This window comes from Dendrobium catenatum, unplaced genomic scaffold, assembly GCF_001605985.2.
Source record: "Dendrobium catenatum unplaced genomic scaffold, ASM160598v2 fragScaff_scaffold_637, whole genome shotgun sequence".
NCBI lineage: Eukaryota > Viridiplantae > Streptophyta > Magnoliopsida > Asparagales > Orchidaceae > Dendrobium > Dendrobium catenatum.
Window position 1 is genome coordinate 1,854,709 of NW_021319099.1, and position 22,974 is coordinate 1,877,682.

Consider the following 22,974-nt stretch of genomic DNA (forward strand, 5'->3'; position numbering starts at 1 on the left):
GCGGTGATGATGAAAGGCAACAACCAACGTTCACGATCAAAGCTTTATATTTGTGATGTATTTAAAATTTATTTATCATATTTAGATAAATTCAAAATGCATTGAAATTGGGCTGAATGGTAAATTTGAATACATTATTAAATTAATTTACTTACTTATATAATAAATTTTAAGAATTTATACATTTCTTTTATGTCGCTTTTTTTTGCTAATCAAATAACCCTAAAAATATATTTGTATAGAAATATTATTATTATATAATATTTTTAAATTGTCTGGTTCATAAAAGAATGCTAATATATTAGTAGTTGAATATTTAAGTGATCAATGAGATAATTAATAATTAAAATTAGTTAAATAATATGTAAATAATTAGCTAAATCATTATTATGAGTATTAATTAAATAATTTATAATTTCAAAAATAATTAACAAATTAATTAGGGTTCTAAAATATAATTAGATAATTAATAATATATTAAGTAATTTGATAATTAACATCTAAATAATTAATTTAATAATTTGTTATAATTAAATTAGCTCCTAATTATATCATTTATCATTATAATTTATTAAATATAATTAAAATTAAAGTTAATAAGTAATTCATACTTAACACACAAATTAAATTCAAAATATGTTAAATTTAATTTACAAATGAACCAATAATCTTAAATCCAGAATTATTTTGCTAAACAATTTTTCATGATTTATCAGAATTTAAAATATTTCATACCAAATAATTTTTAAAATTTAATACCCTCAGAATATGACTAGTTCCGTATTTACAAAATTTACTCAATTTCACTAAAGTTAAATACTGCCTGTTGCCAAACACTCAGGATTTACTAAATCCGGATTTATAGCACCAAATTTAAATCCAATTCAATACTAAACTCACAGAAAGACGAGGGTTACCTTAGCCAGCGAGCTCCGGTCGGCGACTATTTTGTTGCGAGGGGCGGTGCGGCTGCCGTCGTTGAGCGTCCCTCAAAAGTTACTGATGCTTGCCGAGGACATCCGCGCTTCCGATCTACTCCCTCCTTATCAAGCTTCGGTCGAGGTCTTCTAATCACATCCTTCTTCTCCCTTGACACTCCTTTTCAAAAAACTTCGATTCGGTTTTGTGCGTTCTTTCTTGATTAAAAAAGCAAACGTCATGGTCTCGCTGGGCCTTTTTACTTGTTGCCCCATGATATTAGGCCTCTTGTTTTTTTTTTGAAATATTGCATATATTACATTCAACAAAAAAACTATTACATACAAGTAAAAAAGGCCAAGAGGCCACTAAAAAAAGGAAAGATAACTACTATCATCCTCCAGAATAGAAAAAAAATTCTTGAGGGATACAATGATTATTGCAATTATCAAAATGCCAAATGAATGAACTATCGATGGCCCTTTGAGCACAATAATGAGTTGCCTTATTGAATCTTCTATAAGTATGCATAAAAATCACTTTGTGGAACAGCTTGAGCCAATTGATCTTTCACTCTACATAGTTGTGTATTGAATTTTTATTTTTCAATTGATTGGAAGCATTAAGAGTCTTAGCCAGCGAATGACTTTCAAACTCTAACTCTTTTTATTAAACTATTTATTAATAATTACTTAATTTGCTTACCATCTTATATTAATTGTGATTGGATATTTTCTAAAATTGCAATTTAAACATTCATAAATAATTTTTCTTTGATTAAGAACCTTCCTAAGTTGCTCCCTCTTGATTAAAAAACTTCATGATTCCCTCCCAATCAAATCGGCTGGTCCATTAATACTCTACTCCCAAAGTGCCACATTGTCCTCAAGGTGGAACAAAGAAAACTTGATAAGGACATCGACAGACGTTATCGGCGAGTCTATCAGTGTAGGAATCGTAGATCGATAACTACGATTCACAGTCTTTATTTTTTATGCTTTATAGTTTATTTATTTGCTATTTACGATTGTACCCTTTCTTGTGACTTTGCTTGAGTTTTAGCCCAAGAGGCATTTGAGTCATTGTTATTTTATTTATCTAGACCTATATTGCGGCCTCTTCTATTGTAAAAGGATGATGAATTAAATTTTCAAATTTTATTGCTTGATCTCTTTGTGAGTTCTTTAGAGGAGAAACCCTAGGAGAGGGCCTTGCAATACCCGTCAGCCGCCGGTGGATTCCGGGACTCGCGGTTCGTCTTCATCCTTCTCCTTTTTTTTTTTTTTTTTTTTTTTTTTTTTCCTCTACCCCCTCCTCCTAGTTGCACTCCTTATTCATCATCTCTCAATCGTGCTTTGATGTTACTTCATGCTCCACTCAAGATCCAACCCTCCCAATCCGACTACATCTCCCATCTATTCTTGATACCTTCCTAAACTAGCAAAGTCAATTTGGAAAAGAGTCAATTAAATTTGAAATTCAAATAGTTTCCAAATTATAAAAGCCAAATTAGGAAAGTTCTTAAATGGGATTCAATGTGATTTTGAATTAAATCGGATTTGATTTCCTCATTCCTAATTTGCAAAGATAAATTAGGAAACCCATAATACCCTTCCCCAATCCCCTCTCCCTCTCTACTTGCCGCCGCCCCCATCATTGGCTTCATCCCCTCTTCTTGCCTATTAATCCCTCAACCCTTGTTTGAATTTGAAATTCAAATTCAAATTCAAATTCCTTTCCCTCCGTAGTTAATACACAAAATCTGAAATTAAATTCAGATTTATTGTTTCCCCCTCCTACCCAACCCTAAATCCTAAGTGGCTAAGCAATCCCCTCCCCTTGAGTGGTCACCTCCTCCTTCCTCCCTCCCTCTTTGATTTGTTCTTCTCTTGAGTTGAATCTCTACAAAGAGAAAGAATACAACCCTCTCCAAGTCTCATGCTAGTGCATGGCCGATCCCGACATCGACCATGGCTTCGTATATGATAATCAAGGACAAACGGATATTTTGCGATCGCCCTTCTTTGATTTAAATTTGGACGTCGACGATTCTGTGGAAAGCTATCTTGACCGCATCAATTGAAGAACATCTCCCAATTCGATTTTGGGATGACGATACATATTAACATTGATAGGTGAGACTCATTCCTTCAAGATAATAGCATGTTCGCATTCCTGTGGAGGAGGCAACCCTTGAATTGGTTGGAACACATCCCGATACTATTGTAGGAGCGACTGAACCATGTTTGGTGCTTCTATCTTCTCCTAATCTTCTTCTCCTTCCAAACTTTTTAGGTCCATAAAAAATCGCACTCCTTTGCCCTTTCCCCTTCTTGGAAGTGGCTCCAAAAATGACATCTTCTCTTCTTCCCCCAAAACCTATGATGCACGGACACGGACACGACACGACACGGACACGGCTTTTTTTTAAAATATAGGACACGGGTACGGCGCGGACACGGCAATACATTTTTTTATATAGTGTATATATATTAATGTAATATCATATTAAAAATGACAAACAATAATAAATGAATGACATGATAATTTGTCTAGCTTATAATATAAAATTTTTGGTACAAAATATCTAGTACAACCACAAAAATATAAGCAAATAATCACTTACTACAACATCAAGCATTCAAGCTTCAACTACTAGGATTAGCTTTAGAGGTTTGTTTTTGGCCTTCAATATCATCATCGTTGAATATCACTACTTTCAACTCTGGTTTAACAAGAGAAAGATTTGTACTTGTGCAAAAAGAGAGGAGATGAAAATACCTTCACTGCCAAAGAGAAATGAAAATGAGAATATTCGATGAATGGGTATTAAATGCAGACGTTGATTTGGTGTTGTGGATATGAAATAAGAAATTTAGTTTAAATCTCGCCAAATATAAGAAATTATATTTAAAAAAATTATAAAATATTTAAGATACGCGTGTCAGACACGCGTGTCCAATTTGTTTTTAATATTTTTTAATCGGACACATTTTCAGCGTGTCCGACACGTTTCAGAGGAGTGTCGGACGAGTGTTGTGTCAGACATGGTGTCGGACATTGCACGCCTCTTTGAGGAGAAGTGTCGGTGCATCATAGCCCAAAACTTATACCTTCCGATTCTCCCTCACTTCCCAGTTCAATCAACGGTGCTCTCACCTCCAATATTGTCAGTTGGGTGTGAAGCTCCAATAGTTTCCTTATCATTCCTTCTAGGTTGGAAAACTTTTCCTCCATTGATGTCATTCTATCCTCAAACACCGATTTGAATTGGCCAACTTTTCTTTTAAGATGTTTTTCCAAGGCATCAACTTTCTTTATAGGTCCCAAAAAAGTGTTCTGATACCACTTTGATAGGAAGTGGATGTAATTTCTTCTAAATCAGTGAATGACGATAAGAAATTAGGAAGAAAAATATGCCAAAATTATTTATATTACAAGATATATGAAAAAAAAAAAGCAAGATACAATTGCAGAGGAAGATTCGGTTCTTCTAAATCCCTATCCATCGGCTAGGGCCCAAATATTCTAAGAATGAACTAAATTCAGCAAACTCCCAAAACATAATATGAAATCACCCTATTTTTAGCCTTAAATAGGCTCACATAATTTTCTCCCAAATCAGCCCTTTCTCTAAATAATTCCCTTTCATATTTGAATTTAAATTGAATTTATTTCCCTAATTAATCCCCTCTCAATTGTAATTAAAACTTTCTTAAATAACCCCCCCCCCTCAATTCCTCGTCATTTTCCCTAAATAATTCCCTCTTAGATTTTGAATTCAAATTAGATCTCTTGCTTAAATAATTCCCTCTTAGAAAGAAGATATAAGGCTAACATGAGGTTATCCTTTCAATTCTACCCTAACTAAGCTTTTATACTTTACCATAGGTTATGTTTGGATGCTGGGAATTTGAGTGAAAGGAAATTAAAAAAAAGTTTGTAAAGCTCTAATGGCTATATATTCATAATCCACTCATATTTTATTCGAATTTATCATTTTCATTTTCTTTCAATCCAAACAAATCCATAGAGAAATTCTTTGGAATTTGAGCTACATATTATCTCTATGTAGTTGAGCCTTAAATGGATTTTTGGGTGCCATTTAGCTTAGTTGGTTCTTGTTAAAGAACTTGGTATTTGAAAGTTATTTCCAAGACCTAGGGTTCAAATTCCTTCTAAATCAAATTTATGCTTTAACACTCGAGTTAAAAAAACCATTAGAAGTATTAAATATTTGAAAAAGTCGTTTTTTTTTTCTTTACAAGTCTTGAGAGCCTTTAAAACACAAGTTGATTTGACCAAGTATTTTCCTATTTTAGTTGGCTTACATCAAATATCAGTCTTAAGCCCATATCTGTTTTCTTAAGTAATGGATGTTCTTACTAGAGAGGGTTTGCCCTAGTGTATGCTTTTTGCTGATGATATTCTTCTTGTTGATAAGACTAGAGAGGGAATTGAAGGTATACTTGAATTATGGAGGTCAATCTTAGAGTTTACAAGTTTTTGTTTGAGTAATTTAAAACCGAATATATAGAGTTTAATTTTACTAGTAATAGATCTAGTGGTGGGATTGTGACTTTAGGCGATCAAGTCATTAATACAAATACACGTTTTATATATCTCGGTTCTATTGTCCAGAGTGATGGTGAAATAGATGGGGATATTATTAATAGAATTCAAGCTGGATGGTTAAAGTGGAGGAATACATCAGGCTTGTTCTGTGATAGAAAAGTATCACTCAAATTTATGGAGTTCTATAAGATGGTGGTGAGACCTGCAATGCTTTATGGTACTAAATGTTGGTCATTAAAAGCGAAGCATAAAATTAAGTTTAGTGTTGTAGAGATGAGGATGTTCAGGTGGATGAGTGATTTTGCTCTTTAGAGGTAGACTACGAAACAAGCATATACATGAAAAGGTTGGAGTAGCTCCAGGAGAAAATAAGATTAGATAGATGTCACCTTAGTTGATTTGGTCATATAAAACGTTGGCCTTCCAATGACCCGGTTAGGAGAGCAGATGTATTAGATTTGACTTATGTTAAGAAAAAGAGATAGATCTAAAAAAACTTGGTTATAAAAGATAAGAAATTATATTTATTTATTAGATTTAAATGAGAATTTGACTTTTAATAGGACACAATAGAAAAAAAAAAGATTCATGTAGTTGACCTCACATAGTGGGATTGTGGGCTCCGAAAATTCGGCCCCGGCCTCCGCTCGCTCTTCTTATTCGGCGAGGGAGTTTTAACGAACTAAGTTCCGGGGTAAATTTTGGAAGGCAGATGGGTTTGTAGATAAGACACTACCCAGAGATTTGGTTAACAGGGATTAAGACTTGATGTTGTTGTAGTATCTGAATAATAACTCGATGGTTTGGATAAGTGTGAATATGAAGGTCTGAGGCTTTTCCATTATAACTACCAGTCTCTAATCCCTCAAGTCTTTGCACCACTCATCTTTTTTGGCCCTCGTGATAGAGATAGTTTCTTAGGTTTGATTTCTTTCTCTACATTCAACAACATTAGCTCTTAGAGCAAAGGTGAAATTCAATTTTCTTATTTACTTTCTTTTATTCATCATCTTAAATTTTTTTTTTTTTTTTTTTAGATTCTAAAATATGAATCAAGATTAGTGCTTTTTACCATTCACGCTCTTCCTGATGCTTTATCTCCGTTTTTAAAGAGGGATCTGTCCACAAAAGAAATAAACAGATTTGGAGTTTTTTCCAATTATATGAATGAATATTTTGTCTTGAATGTAGGAAGCTAGGATATTATCCTTCTATTGTCAGCTACGGTGCATCATCGTTATTGGATGATATGCAATAAATGGAAATTATTCTTTCAGCAAATTGGAGTAGGCTCCATAACTGCGCAGTTTCAAAGTAAAACATGTTTAGTTAAAATAATCACAAAGATGGGTAGTAGACTAATGGTATGTATGATTTTATGAACTATTGTTTTCCTTCGTGGTGCGCTTCAATGCTTGCCAGCAGGAGATCTGTACTCGTTAAGGAAATGGTTATTTTTAATTCTCATTTGCAATCTGGAAACTTCCATAAGTTCCCTACTCTTACAAACTATTCCGAAACTTGGAGGAGCAATAGCCAAAGGTCTAACTTCAAGTTTGATGGGGAGAATATTTAGTATAGATTCTGTTCTGGGATTTTAGGGACCAATTATCCAGATTATTGAGTTAAAAAGCAACGTGAGAACTCATTGTAATTTATGGTATCATTAATCATATTAAAATAAGTTATCACTATTATTTTAATTTGTGTTTTTTATTGAATACACTTAAGATAATTGTAAAGGTAATATACCCCGGGGTATGTGTTAAATCTAGATTTGTCCTGTGGATGATACTCAACTTTACTAGCAGATTTATCCGATGAGCTTGAGAACTTGTTGTTGAGAATAGAAAGTAGAGAACAAAGAATAGAGGAGAATATGTTAGCAAAATCTTCACTATCTCAGTCAAGAATATAGGAGTAAGCTCAGGGCCCAAAAGGTCTAAAGATTCCAAAAAGTCATCCCAAATTGTTCCTCATGTATAATGTTTTGAAGGCTATATGAAAGGCTTAAAAAAAAAAAAGAAATATGGGTTACACAAAAATATCCATATAGTGCTACACATTATTCTAGGATGTGTGGTGCCTCTTGATTGGTTGCAAGAGGATGAGCTCAATGATCTGGTGAGTTGTTTTTCATTGAGCTCGAGAGGGGTTGAGTAGGTGTAGGGAGAGTCCTGAGAGGAGGTTTACCCATAGTCGGTGAGTCATCTCGTGAGTTCAGTGAGTGACATAGGAGGCTCGGTGTTGCCTTGTTGAGGAAGGCGAGTCATGGTGTTTGAGGGGATGATGAGTTACTGAGTATGGTAAGAGTTGCAGTCGAATGAGTAAGGGGTCACTGTGATGGATGCTTTCTTATAAATGAGTTTAGCGAGCTCAATGAGTAAGAGCTTGACGAAGATGAGTGACGATCTGCTTAGCGAGAAACTTGCTAGTCACCTAGCCGTAAGGCGAGCTCCTGGATGGATGCAGATTAATGACACCCTCTCCTTAGGTGAGTTTCTCTGGTAGCCGTGGCTGAGTACTTTGAGGCATTTGCTCTTGAAAAGGAATATCCTTGTCACGACCTAATCCCTATCCTTGAAAACACTTAACAAGGCAATTAGGGGTGTACAATATGTTTCTTGCTGATGATAAGATCAGAGAGGGATTTGATGGAAATTTTGAATTTTGGAGGCCAACCTTAGAGTTTCGTTTGAGTAGATCTAAAACCAAATACATGGAGTGTAAATTTAGTAGTAATAGATATGGTGGCGAGATTGTGACATTGGGTGATCAAGCCATTAACAAGAGTACACATTTAGATATATCGGGTCCAAGGTTTAAAATTGCGTAAATAAGCCTCGAGGCAGTTTTTGTCCGTGAGGTGAGGCGTAAGCCTCGAGGCGGTGTGAGGCGTAAGCCTCACGAACGAAGAATTTCGTAAATGAGAATTTAAGGATTTTAGCAGGTAAATAACAGTAAGAGTCTATTATACAATAAAAACATTTAAATGACAAGTGAAATTAGTGGAAAATAATAAAATAGATGCAATATATGCATTACATAGTATAATTCAAAGTACAGAACCATAAAATATAAGTTTATCAAAACTCCCAAAGTACAAATAAGAAAGAACATATAAAATGCAATCATGTCCCATCACTAAATGGGTCTTTAAGGGAATCTTCTTCTCCAATTGCATCTATGAATGTCATATCCGCTCTACTTTGTTTTATGTTCATTTTATTATTTGATGTATTTGTTTTGTTAATGATTGTATTGTCTTGTTCACTTTTGCCCTTACTTAAGGGTTTAGAGATGTGTAAGCCCTAGCGGCATTTTAGTATTTTTTATTTGTCACAATGTATTGGCTATTTAAATCCCTCCCCTCCTCCCTTGAGGGTTAATGAAGATTAGTATGAAAATTTCTGTGTTTTACTCTTGTGAGAGTTTGAGAGTTCTTGGAGAGAGCTTTGAGAAAGTCCCTTGGTGTAGGGCACCGCAATATCCACCAACTTTGAAGCGTCCGGGTTCGTGGTTTTCTTTTCCCTATCTTCTTTTTTCCCCTTCTCCTTTGCTCCTTGCCGTCAGCTTAGAGTTTCCTCACCCCAAATCCGCCGGTCCTCCACTCCCAAAACCAAGCTCCACCACCGGCCATTAATCCTTCCCCATCCACTTAGCCACCGGCCAACATCCTTCACCCACCCCACCTAGCCGTTGTCCACCAAGGTGATTCACCTCTTGCGTGGTTGATCCACTTAATCCCCCACCACCACCTAACCCTTCCCAACCCAAGATCCAACCACCGGCCACTCCTTCATCCCCTTGGATCCCCAAATTAAACCCCCCATTATTACCTTCCATATTTGGCTTCTTGTTATTTTGGAAAGAATCTGAATTCAAATTCAACATAATTTGAATTTCAAAAACTTTTTAAATGAATTTAATTCCTTTAGCCTCATTGCTCTCAGAAGTAATTCCAAAGGACGAGAGAACCGCAAGGGAACTCTTAATCCCTTACACCATTCCCTTTCCTCCAACTGATCACGAAAGCCTGATTTTTCCTGAACGGGGTTGCTGTCCAGAATTCCTGCACCTCTCCAAGCCTCTCTTGTCAACAAGACCCTCTCAAATCTGTCTCATAATCTATGAACCACTCAGTATCAGACGCCACATCATCACACACCAACGGATCCTCATCATCCTTCAACCCCTTATTCCTACATCAACTTGCACACTGTATTTCCAAGAAGGGTCACGCCACAATGACGTATTTTCCTTTTCCTTGCCTCTAACCATGTTTCCAAATGCACAAATGCGAAAACAAACAAAAAATCTCAAAAAAATAAAAAAATCATAGATTTTCTATAACTTGAAAAATCTTTCCTTGAACTAAAAAAAAAACCTAAAATCGGTAGTGGAATTCTCCTAGAGGGCGGCCGGACACTACAAGACCACCGGAGTGAGGCGGCGCCGGCGGGAGAGGCAGTAGGAAGGGAGGCCGAGCGGAGCGAGCGTGCGGCTTGCGGCTTTATCCTTTCGGTTTCGGGTAGGTGGAAATAAGAAAGCAAGAAGATAGCTTATTTCAATTAGAACTTAAGTGTGTGGGTCCCGGTTACAAGAGGCGTGCACCTCACTCTAAATTGCACAATTCAGCCTCAGAGGCACGCCTCACATGCACAGAGGCGTACGCCTCACCAAGACCCAAAAAAGCTTAAGCAATGAGGCTCTTTGGGGTATAATTGCGCCGCAGAGGCGCGCCTCTTATTACGCAATTTCAAACTATGATCGGGTCTATTGTTCAATGCGATGGTGAAATTAATGGGGATATTATTAGTAGAATTCAAATTGGATGGTTGAAGTGGAAGAAGGCATATGGCCTATTGTGTGATAAAAAAGTACTCCTCAAACTTTAGGAAAAAATTATAAGATGGCGATGAGATCTGCAATGCTTTATGGTGCAAAATATTGGCCATTAAAAGAAAAACATAAACTTTAGTGTCAAAGATGATGATGCTCAAGTGGATGAGTGGCTTTGCACTTGGAGAGAGAATGCAAAACTTGAGTATATACATTAAAAGGTTCGAGTAACATTAGTGACAATTAAGATTAGAATCTCCTTACATGGTTTTATCACATAAAACATCAGCCTTTTGATGACCTTGTTATGAGAGTAGATGTATTATATTCAATATATATTAAAAAAGATAGAGTTGTCGTAAAAAGATTTGATTAGAAAGTATTAAGAATGACTTTTTTATTAGATTTAAACGAGAATTTGACTCTTTCTAGGATACAATGGAGAAAAATTATACATGTGGCTGACCCCATGTAATGGGATAAAGGATTGTTGTTATTTTTGTATAAAGGTAATGTACTAAAGTATTATTTTGAAAATTATGTGAGAATAAGTCCAAGTATGTTTTTTGAATTTCAAAATACAAATTTATAATCTAAAAAAATAGATTTAGTCAAATATATTTTGACTTCTCATTTTTCATAAGAAATTAAATAAAAATTAGAAAATAATGTAAAAAACAAAACAAATCTGGTGGTAATTGATCATGTATAACAAAAAGAACTATTAATAAAAGAAAAAATAGTTAGTGGCGAGATATGGACTTTTACATAGACAAGATCGATAGAGCAGATTGTGACTTATGAAGCACGGACATGACATGACACAAACACGGCGGTATAGCATAAATGCAAAAAGTAGGATACTACATGCCATGAGCACATTATATTTTATAAATTATTAATATGAAATATATACTTTCAATTATCCTTTACTAAATTTATGAGAATAAAGATATATAGCCTATTAGATATACTCTAAACGTCAGTTAATGACATGAATGAAGATAATCAATGATTTAACATCAAACTTTTTAAGGTAATTGAATAATGAAGTAAATTAATTGTTGAGAGCTAGCTAGCTATTTATCATACTTATTAATGAAATTGAGATATTTTCATATGGCTATTTAACCCATTACATGTGAAGTGATGCCCCAAAGCAATGATTGATTTTATTAGAACATGAATATTGTGATTAATGGGTTACTTAACCAAAGTAATGCCTCAAAAAAATTTTTTTTTTTTTTGAAACAATGATATAGCATGTAACGAGCAGAAGAAAGGATAAAATAAATAATCTCGAGATTTATTTCATTCTTATGTCTTGACATTGAGTTGCTGGCTAGAGCTAGGGAGAAGTCCACAAGTGCTATGGCTAGAAGAAGGCTGTGTGTAGAAGAATAAGAATGTAATAAAATATCAACCGTGTATTCTTATTAAGTACGAGGGTGTGTATTTTCGTATCGGTGCATGATCGAGAGATAGCTTAGATGTTGAGGGGGAGCGCAAGATGGCTTTGATGCCCAGGCATAGATACGAGATGGTTTTGATAAAGAGGAGGCACATTATGCATCACAGATGGATAGAGCTTCTTACAAGCATTCGAATGTCAATTCCTTTGCAAGCATGGTTCTATTTTGAGTTCCGCCTTACTTTGCCTGCTCGTATACTTCCCATGTCCTGCTGTGTTAGGTAAGTTTTGGAGCCCAATTCTACTAAAAAAATTGTTTACATGTGTCAATACATGTATGAGTCGTGTCCATATTTGTGTTGCACTTGAACACATAAGGCATTTGAAAGCATCCATGCTTCCTTGTCTGCGACAGTGTTAGGTTTTTGATGATATCAGGGTTGTGACGATATCACACTTGTCAGTTGTAGGTACTTGAGATGAAACGAGAGCAGATTTTAGCCTTAGCTTACGAAGCATAGGGGTCGGCCAATGCGAAGTGCATTGGGCGAACAAGCAATCATGACGAATGGCGGTGAATGTTTTGTGAATGGCGGCAAACGACAAGAATGATAGCATTGCAGCGATTTTAGTGTGATTAGTGAATGAGAATGTTAGAATCACTTATAGGTTTGGCGGGAATTAGGGGCAATGTGACTAGGTTTTATTTAAAAATAAATAAATTTAAATAAGGATTTTTGGATCGGGCTAGTGGTGGCATGGCTTGCCTCCATTGCTAAAATCACATGTTTACAAATAGTACTTCATGAATTTGGTATTCTTTCCCTACCACACAAATGATTTGTTGCGACAATATTAGAACCACCCAATTCTGTCTTCAATTCACAAATAAAATATTGCCATTGATTATCATTTTGTTTGAGAAAAAAATTCAAAATCATGGCATTTGCGTATCTCATATTTCATCCGATAATCAACTTGTAGATGCACCCACTAAATCACTCTTTTGCCATCCATGGACCATTTCTGAATGAATATTGAGTCCTTTCTGGGGACACCACCTTGAGGGGCCATATTAGAGGGATGCAATGATTCACTTTCCTAAATTTGTATAAAACTTATTTAGTCTCTCTACTTTAGGTACTAAATCATTAGAGCTATTAATACGCCTTCATATTCTACATACAACTACAATTACAAATATTGTACCTGGACTCCGAACGTGAATAGTGAATTTAACATTCTTGCCAATCCTCTTGCCTTCACGGTAAATTGCAAGCTAGTCATTAGTTGTTGCTAGCTAGGCATGAGTTCTAAATCTCTACAGATTTTTATATAAATAGGAATCAATATTAAACAAAATAACCCACATATTTTCTCATTTCTATCCTTTCTGTAATTTTACCTGAAATTTTTATGGTGGCATCTTTCCATTAATGGCTCGACTCTTTAAGACTACACAAGAATACTTTTGGAGTGGTATTTTGCCTGAAAAGGCATGATTGCTGAACTAATTTTATATGCTATATATGTTGTTTATGATCTCCAAATCTCGTGATTCCTCCATATTAAGTATTTGTTACCATCAAAGGCATTGATTGGGCTTCTCAGCTGATTACAATGCTGTTAGGCAAGTTCAGGTTGATCCGGCCTGCCGGCTCAGGTTTACAGGAGGCGGACAAGTGCCGCATCCTTTCCTTCTTTCCACCCACACTAGTGGGCCCCTGTAGGAGTAAATTGATGAGAGAGGGTTGAGCGGCTAGGGTGAGAGAGAAAATTTGAATTAAAGATGTTTGAATTAGGAAATTAATGTATTAATAGTATGGCTTGTTTAGGGTTAGGGTTATGCATGCTTTGATTGTTTTTTCTCTTGGAGTTCCTTGGCGTCTTTGCTCTAGATTATTTTTCTAGAGATTGTGAGAGAACGATCCTCCTCTCGAATTGAGGATCACTTGTATCTTGTTTTCATGTTTGTTTGGCTTTGATTCCCTTGTTGCAATACAACGTTTTGTGGCTGATTTCACCCAGATTTTGCATTGTTCTTGCTCTTCTCACCAATTAGTGATGGGTTTTCTTGCGAACTCAAGTATTCCCGATAGGGTTACTTTCGAACTCAAGTATTTCCTATCAAATGCATAATACCTGTTTATGCAAGGCTTGATCTAAAATTTCTTAGGCTTCCTATGGCCTTCAACAGGGATTGCCATGTTTGGAGGCTCGACTATCTCATTCGCAGCCTAGCAATGGTAGGCATGATCGTCAACATCATTATCAGCCTTATCCAACTATCAATTGACTACTTTCATTCAATGCCTTCCATAATGGGTATCATATGTACTTCGTAGTAACGGTAGTGCATATTGATCATGTTGGTTCGTGATATGCTTTGTAGGGAACATTCATTTAGTTGTTTTATTGGTAAAGTTTGATTAAAATGAGATCTTAAATTTATCTTGAGATGAGTGAAACATATGCATTAGTTAATGATTCATGTCGTATACTTATCTCGTAACAAATTTAAGGATTTGAAAGCCTTAATTTTTCACCTTAGAAATCCTTCAAAAGTTTTTACTGGTAAATGAGTAGGCCAAACATATGATAATTTTATTCTCGTGCTCTGCTTCTAGATTCCATATGCATAAATTTTCCTACTCAGTGAGTTGCTCATTGTTTGCCTAGTTGATTATCTTCTTGAGAAAAAAAAAAATTCAACTTTTTAAAACCTATTTATGTTAGTTTTTCCTGTTCATAGAACTGGTGGTTACATAAACTAGTCTCAGGCTCCGTTGGTGACAGCTTTTGATTATTGCTCTCAAGAAAATTTTTGTACTAAAAAATTGTTATAGAAACTAGTAAGAAAGTTATTTCAAAAGAAGCCTTAGGGTTCGTTTGGGACGACTTTCTTATTGCTTCTTGAAGCAGTCTTTTAGTACTTTGTACTAAAAATTTGTTTTAAGAAGCACTAAAAAAGCTGTCCCACACGAAGCTTTAATCACCTTTATGCGGTGAGGGATTTTGTTGCTTATCGTCTCATGATTGTGCAAGAATTAAGACAAAGTGGAGCAAATTGAATACAATTATCATCAATTCTCATTCTGATTCTGGAACTTTAACCATTATTTGTATTTGATTTTTTTTTTTTTTCATCTAATCTCAGTGGGAACGCCGATGATGGCCTGTATGTTTTTGCTTTCTTAGGAAATGTGCTTCATATGCGCTTTCTTTTTGAAGTGTTTTGGCAGTTTTCTGAGAGATTTGGCTGGTTACTTTTACTGGCATCAGATCACTAAATGTAAAATGATAAAATCATACCGTAAATATATATCACAAAGTTCAAGCTTTGGATCATTTGAGTAGATTTGGATGACATTTTCATGTTGATGAGTGCATGATGGAGCTACATTATTAGCATATCCACTGAATTTCTTGTAGCAATGAATACTAACAATCAAAACTGGTCTCTTTCACAAATATTCATTTCAAATGAAATCATCTTGCAGTAATCATTACAAATATTTTATAAAATTTTCATTTTTTGAGCTTATATTGATTAGGTTGTAATCATATAAGTAGTCCATAAAGAAAAGAAATTAGCTTTATTTAGATCACAAAAATCACATAAATAAAAATTTACGCATTTTTCTTTCCTTTTCTGTAACACGAAAAGCGCCATTTTGGATGGTTCCAGCTTGAAGAGAGACCATTCTGCTGTATTACTTCTAACCAATCTGAGGGATTTTACAGGTTCTGTATTGGATAGGCTTTTTAGTATCAAGGGAATCTTGATCAAGTGAAGGGAGACCATCCTGTTTATTGAGGTTTCGTTTGGTCAATTTTTTTACTGCTTCTTAAAGCAGCTTTCTAGTACCAAAATTTTAAATTTTGTATTAGAAGGTTGCTTTAAGAAGTATTAAAAAAGTCGTCCCAAACGTAGCCTGAATGCTGAGTCTGGTTGTGATTCGTTTCTGATTATAATTTAAAAGCCTTATGTGCAAATTTCTCTTTTTTTAGGGACATTTAGGCTAATTAAGGTAAACTTACACATATATCACATACATAAGATTAAAATTCAAATCCTCTTCATTAATAGTCAAAACTCTAAACTAATACACCAAGAAGTATTCTATGATAAGTACTAAGGGCTTTTTTCTTAAAGGAGGATGGGCCTTTTGAGAACATTTTTTTATTATTTATTATTTTATTTTATTTATATTTTAATATAAAATAAAAATATATCATATATTCTAAATAAATGTTATTTTGTTATGGCATATTGTATAGGTTGGTGATGGCGATTGGGTTGTAGGGGTCCATTCATTTTGACAAGCATAAAAATAACTAAATATTCTTAAAAGTTGCGTTGAGTGAAAAGATTTGTTTTGTTAAAAAAAAAAACTAAATATGTATTTTGAAAGCAAAATAAGAAGTAAAAAAAAAAAAAAAAAAATCCCCTACCCCCCCAAAAAAATCTCGTACGCCCTCTCAAATGTTTTAGTTATTTTCAATCTCAGATTTTGATGCAAAAAGTATCATGATAGGATTTATTAATTTTGAGTGTGAATATCATGTATAATATTAATTTTAATGTAAATTAAAAAAAATTTGAAGTTTATTTTAATAAATTTTTGTATCAGAGTATCGTGACACAAATGTTAATAATTTTAGCCAAACTCAAAAATAAATTCTTGAATTTTAAAAGCATTGTATTTAAAAATTAAAATTTTACTCATAGATGTGTATGCTTTTTCTCATTTCTCCATCAAACTATTAATTTATGAATTCCAATTGCGATGTGCCATTTTAGTTTATCTGGGAATTGAGGCTCTTGTTGAGGTGCATATTGTTGTTATGTCTCCTAATGGTTTGAATGCTCGTTTTGCTTCTAATTTAGGCGTTACTTGTCTTGGACATTCGGGTTGGCTTGATGGGTCTCCTTCATCACTTGGTGAGGTAGGTGATGATTTAGGTGATGAGCAGGATGAATTTTTTTGGGATCTATATGGTTTAAATTTTTGTCGGATAGTTGAGAAAGATTTATCTCGTGGCAGTGAATGTTGTTGAGGGAAATCTAGAAAGCATCAATTGTTGTTTTGTTGGGTGGGTTTATCTTTGATTAGCTGGTATTTTGCTATTGGTTGGCTTTGGGCCGATTTGGCTGGTTGCTTTGTTTGGTTTGGATGTTGGGTGTGGAGGAGGTGCTTCTCTCCTTTCTTCTTCTCTTTTTTGCTTTGTGTGGTTTGCATGTTTCTTATCTCCTTTATTTGGATTGTTACTGGGTCGCTTGGTTGCTCATAGGGGTGTCAATTTCGGGTCACTGGTCGGATTCGGGTCGAACCCGAACTGACCCGGGTGGAAAACGGGTAGACCCTAACCCGACTCGGGTAAAGAAACGGGTCGAAAATCCGAACCCGGACCCGACCCGGAGGGTTGCCGAGTTGACCCAACCCAACCCGCGCGGCAGAGAACGCGACGGCGGGCGACGGGGCTGTGCACGCAGGCGGGCGGACGGCAGAGCGCAGGCAGCAGGCGACGGCGCGACGCGAGCGCGGCAGCGGGCGAAGGCGCGAGGCGCGGGGGCGGCAACAATGCGGACAGTGCGAGAGCGAGCTCGAGCACGGAGCACAGCACAGCGGAAGTGCGGCACGCGACAGCATGGGGCAGCGGGGCTAGGGGTGTCAATTTCGGGTCACGTGTTAGGTTCGGGTTGAACCCGAACTAACCTAGGTGGAAAACGGGTCGACCCTAACCCGACCCGGTTAGAAGAAACGGGTTCAAAAAATTATGAACCCGGACCCGACCCGACGGGTTGCCGGGTTGACTCGACCCGACCCGTGCGACAGAGAATGCGGCAGCGGGCGACGGCGCAAGGCGCGAGGGTGACAGCACGCGGCAGCGCGAGCTCGAGCGTGGTAGAACGGCACGCGGCAGTTCGAGCGCGACAGCAAGGCAACGCGACGGCGCGAGGCGCGAGGGCCGCAGCCGTTGCAGCGCGGCACGTGGCACGCCGAGCGCGAGCTCGAGCAAGGCAGCAGGAGGTAGCGGGGCAGCGGCCGGGCAGGGGGCAGGGCAGAGCGGGTAGCGGTCAGGCAGCAAAAAATTCATTTTTTTTAAATAAACGGGTTTGCGGGTTGACCCGGCAACCTGCCGGGTCAACCCGAACCCGACCCGTTTTGAAATCGGGTCGGGTCTAACCCGTATTTTTCGGGTCGGGTTTTCGTGTCGTGTCAAATATTGACACCCCTAAGCAGGGCAGCATCGCGTAGTAGCGGGCGGGGGCAGCAATAATTCGAAATTTTTTAAATTAAATGGGTTGACGGGTTGACCCGGCAACCCGCCGGGTCAATTCGAACCCGACCTGTTTTTTAAGCGGGTCAATTTCTGGAACCCGAACCCGGCCCTTTTTGAAATCGGGTCGAGTCCAACTCGGATTTTTCGGGTTAGGTCCGAGTCAGGTTTTCGTGTCGTGTCAAATATTGACACCCCTAGTTGCTCATGGTGGCCGTTTGTTGGGTGTTGTATTGGATGTTGCCGAGTTGTTGCTTTTCTTTATTGACACCCCTAGCAATACCTAGCAATACCCGAACATAGCAATACTGAGTTCCGGTCCGAGTCGGGTCGTCGAGCCACGCGGTAAAGAGTAAGAGCACGTGGCGACATGTTATTGGCCTCCGGATGTAGAGCTACATCAGGGCACCAGACCTAATAATTATTCCACCATTGGTCCCCTCTGATCAACTATTATTTCAAATACAATAATATTGTACTTTTCATTCCCTTCAAAAATAATAATAATAATATATTGTATTAATTTTCCCAAATATATTGTATTAATAGTATAGTCCACGAAGCAATTTAAAAACTTTTATATATATTATTTTTGTTTTATACGCATTTATTTTTTAATAATAGGCCATTTGATTTGAAGAAAAAATGTTGAGTAAAATAAAATACAATATAAAAAGAAAGTAGCATATTTAAAATATTTTGAATTATTTGAATAATTAAAATGAAATAATGTGTAAAAAGAATGGAATGTATTACAATTATTTAGTATTCTTTTAATCACTGAAAGTAAGTAAAAAATGTTCTCAAGAAAAAAATTGGGGGCTGATACCTAAATTTGATAGACAAAAAAAAAAAAAAAACCGGCATAAAAAGTTAAGGTTTGTTTGAAATAATTTTTTTTCTGCTTTAATTTTTTAGATCGTAATCATAATTTTTATTTCTCTTTTAAGAAATGACTGTACTAAAAAGCTGGATTTTATAATCATTTTTTAAAAGTTAGTATCTATATAATAAAAAAGCTGTTCCAAAGAAAGCTTATACCTTTCTTTGGAGAAATTATTCTGTGTGGAGACCGGACGTACAACATCATACGGAGACAAATCAGAATGCGCCACGTCAAAGGTACAGAGCCGCAGTATCGAGTAGTACCGAGCAAGAGGTGAAATGACACATTCTGGTTGATCTCCGGATGATTTTCGTTGCCCGCATATAATAATTAATCCTTTCTTTGAGACATTTTTCTTTATGCTTTTTAAAATAGCTCTTTAGTATAGTTTAAAATAATAATAATAAAAAAAGTGGCTAAAAATTATGGGAAACAAAACCTAAATCTCTACTTGATGAAATGGGAATAAAATCAATTGAATTAATTCTCCTCAGTACTTTTATTTCATAAGGACTGATTTATGGCATCTTAATATATTTTTAGAGTAATTAATTACTGAATGGCACAGAATTATTAATCTAAAGCATTGCTGCCTCATCCATGGCCACATAATTCTAATCATTAAAATTCGACCAAACGCCTCCTTCACCACTCAATTAGGTACTAAGATAATGATCAGTTATGTCAGCAATAACTTTTATTTTTCTATTATTTGTTTATTTATTTTAATCATAATTATATTTTAATAAATTGAATAAATGGAAAGAAAAGCCGGCACTAATGGGTCGTTTGTTGTTGAGCAAATCTTTGCCTTTTGCTGAAAATTAATAATTTATTAATATTTTAAGCAAGGGATCAAATCCACAGAGAAGAGATGGAAGCAACATTATATTATGGAGGTATTTAATTATTTTGACTGTCAATTTTTCATTTAATTTATCTAAGATTCTATCTCACTTGCTATTTAATAAATAAAAAAATTTTATTTAATTATTATGTGGAAAAGAAGAGCTTCGAGAAGTGTTGAACACCCTCAAAATTAAATTTTACTTATAACGTGGGTAATTTTGAAAATTTTCCTCTCTTCAAAAGTTTTTTTGCCCTAAAAAATTGGTGATGCTCGTCTTTCTTCTCACTCTCATTACGAATAAAGTCTCAAAATATTTTTTCATCTTTGCTCAGGGGTGAAACCAGCTTTATTTTGGGGGTAATTTATCAGTAAAAGTGTTGAATTTGGCTTGAACCCTATTTGTTCATATCCTTGATCGTTGTATGCTTCGTAAAAATGTCGGGGGTCCAAGGGGGCAGCGTGGGCGCCCCCTCGCGGGGTTCGACTTGCCAGGGGGCAATTTCCTAAAGACCATAATATTTTAAAACTTTTAGGGGGTTAATTTCCTAAAAATTATTGTAATAAAGACAAATAAATAGATGGAGGGAGATAAATTACCTAAATAATCATATAATTAAGATTTTTTTTTAGGGGCGGGCAATTGCCCCCTTGGGTTTAAGGTGGATCTGCCCCTGTATCTACTCTCTCGTTTCAGGTCATGTACAAAAAAAATATAATTTTATTTTATACAATTTTTGTATTTTATATTTAATTATTTATATAATAAAATTCTCCACATAAAAATAATGATTCTGCCTTTATTTTATTAGAAATATTTAGACTAATTAAGATAAATTTATACACATTATATGTATAAGACTTGAATTCACAGCTCCCAACATTATATACATAATTATGCGTTTTTTTTTTAAATAAATAATAAAAATATGTACACTGTGAATATAATATAGTGGCTGCCCCTTGAACAAGTTCTTAAGGAATGTGACCAATGACACCTTGTGGGGTTCTTATTCTTTCCAATTATCACAGAGGAATCAAATCAAATCATACAAAGCACATTGGATTAGTGTCATTGTTAAAACTTATATTTAAAAAAAATAATCCCAGTCATTATTACAACTTAAATGTTAAATTGGGGAGAGATTATTACGTGTGGAGTCCGGATCCAAAGAATTATTCGGTTATATGATTGTGAACAATAAAAATACAGTGGTGAACAATAAGTGCGCTTTTATTGTTCACAGTCACAAAACTGAATGGTTCTCTAGATCTGAACTTCACATGTAATAATCTCTCCAAATTGAGAGAATTCTGAATGCATTTGAGAGCTAAACTTCTCCAAACAATAAATGTATATATTTATGCATTAAAATATCAATTAATTGAATATAAACTTTTTTTTTTGTTTTTTCAATTTCTTCATTTGATTTTTTTGGCAAGATGATCTATTACTAACTCATAAAGGATTTGTTTGAGACCGTTATAATTTTTTTATAAAGTTGATTATAAATTTATGTGAGAAAAATGATTTTTTTGAAGGTTGTTATAAACATCAACTTTTTAGCATAAAAATTTTCTCAAAAGTTATTAAAAAATAATAGCCAAATAAAATTATAACTGTGATCTAAAAAATAAAATAAGAAAAAAGCTATCCGAAACAAATCCAAAGGCCCTGTTTGGAATTGCTTTTGCTACTAGTTTATTTTCTAAATGCAATTAAAACTTTATTTGACTACTATTTTTACTATTTAATAAAAAAATTTGTATTAAAAAGTTACTTTTTACAACTAAAATTATTAATATGTGGTGACTTTAAAAACCAGCTATTTAATCACAAAATATTTATAATATTTATACTAATTTAAAAAAAAATATTTTGTTAAACAATTATTTTTATAAAATGCTGAAATCGAAACAATGCGATCATTTTTTAAAATATTTGAGTCAATTAGACAAATTCAAACATACATCATTTAAGTTTTAAATACACGTTCTCTTAATTAATAGTTAAAACTTTCAATTAACAGATCAAAATAAATTACTTAACAATGAGATCGTAAATAAGAAATATTTTTAAAAAATTATTTATTTATTCTTACACGTGTTTCAATACCTTTGGCACAAGCTAGCAATATTGTCTAACGCACTGAATTTCATAAAGCATAGTATAAATATCACAATTTTCTTCATTTTTCACGATATATAACTATTACTTATCGCATACAAAATCAAAACCAAACTTCAAAATTCAAATGTATGTGGGCCATATGAGTCCGATATCGTCCGTACAGGATGTGGCCCCACCGGACAGATACGCATCTCTGCTTTCCCAAAAAAAGTATTACGACGGCTATCGGAGCGGTCAACAAAACCCGCTCCTTCATTCGTCACTGCTCACACGTGCCCCACGTTTGTTTTACACGATTTTTATTAGAAGTATATTTTTTTTGTTGAATTTGTAACAAAATCAATATTTTGGTTACCTATATCATGCTATGTGAGGTAATTTCAAGAGCATAGATATCTCTTTATTCCCAAAAAAAATTTAAAAAGAAAAAAAATTTTTTTATTCCAAAAAAAAAAAAAAAAAAACATTTTATTTATGTATTTATAGTTTAGGTTAAAAATCTTTTGCATTTTTTATATTGTATGCTTCATATTTTGTATAAATAACTAAGTAAAATATATATTTTCATAGTTAGCTCAACTTTTATGTTTAGTTGAATGTTAATTGTATATATTTTATTTAGAAAACTAAAATGATTCATCATCAAAAAATTATCCTGATCGGGCACGAATCTCGAGGCAAAATCAAATTGGAAACTTTCGAAATTAAAATCAGGACCATATGAACTCCGATTTTAGCAAAATTACATTCGAATTGAACGTCTCGGAAATACGAACCCAACGACACCAAATTCAACCCAATCCGAGCCTGAATGGGTCCAAATAAAGGGCCCAAAGTGCTATTTGAAGGTTCGAACCATAATTTGGATTACCAAGCAGTTTCTAAACTTGACTTGCTTATAGTTGAATCCAACGAGCCCAAGATCACTAAATTCCAACATCACTAAGACATTCAAATGTCAATCAAACGATCCATGATCAAGGGGTTCAACATCGACCGTCCATCCAACAACTCCTCATTTGCCCTAGATCCTTATACCTATTTATGGTTCATGCCACTATAGAAAATTTATAAATAGA

At 35.0% G+C, this 22,974-nt stretch overlaps 1 long non-coding RNA gene across 1 annotated transcript; it reads left to right on the forward strand.

Annotated features, from left to right (window-relative positions):
• Positions 1-873: 873 nt before the first annotated feature.
• On the forward strand, positions 874-15,121 carry LOC114579798. The gene is made up of 2 exons (XR_003700982.1): positions 874-1,062; positions 14,904-15,121. It is a non-coding gene; the product is annotated as an uncharacterized LOC114579798 (long non-coding RNA).
• Positions 15,122-22,974: the final 7,853 nt, after the last annotated feature.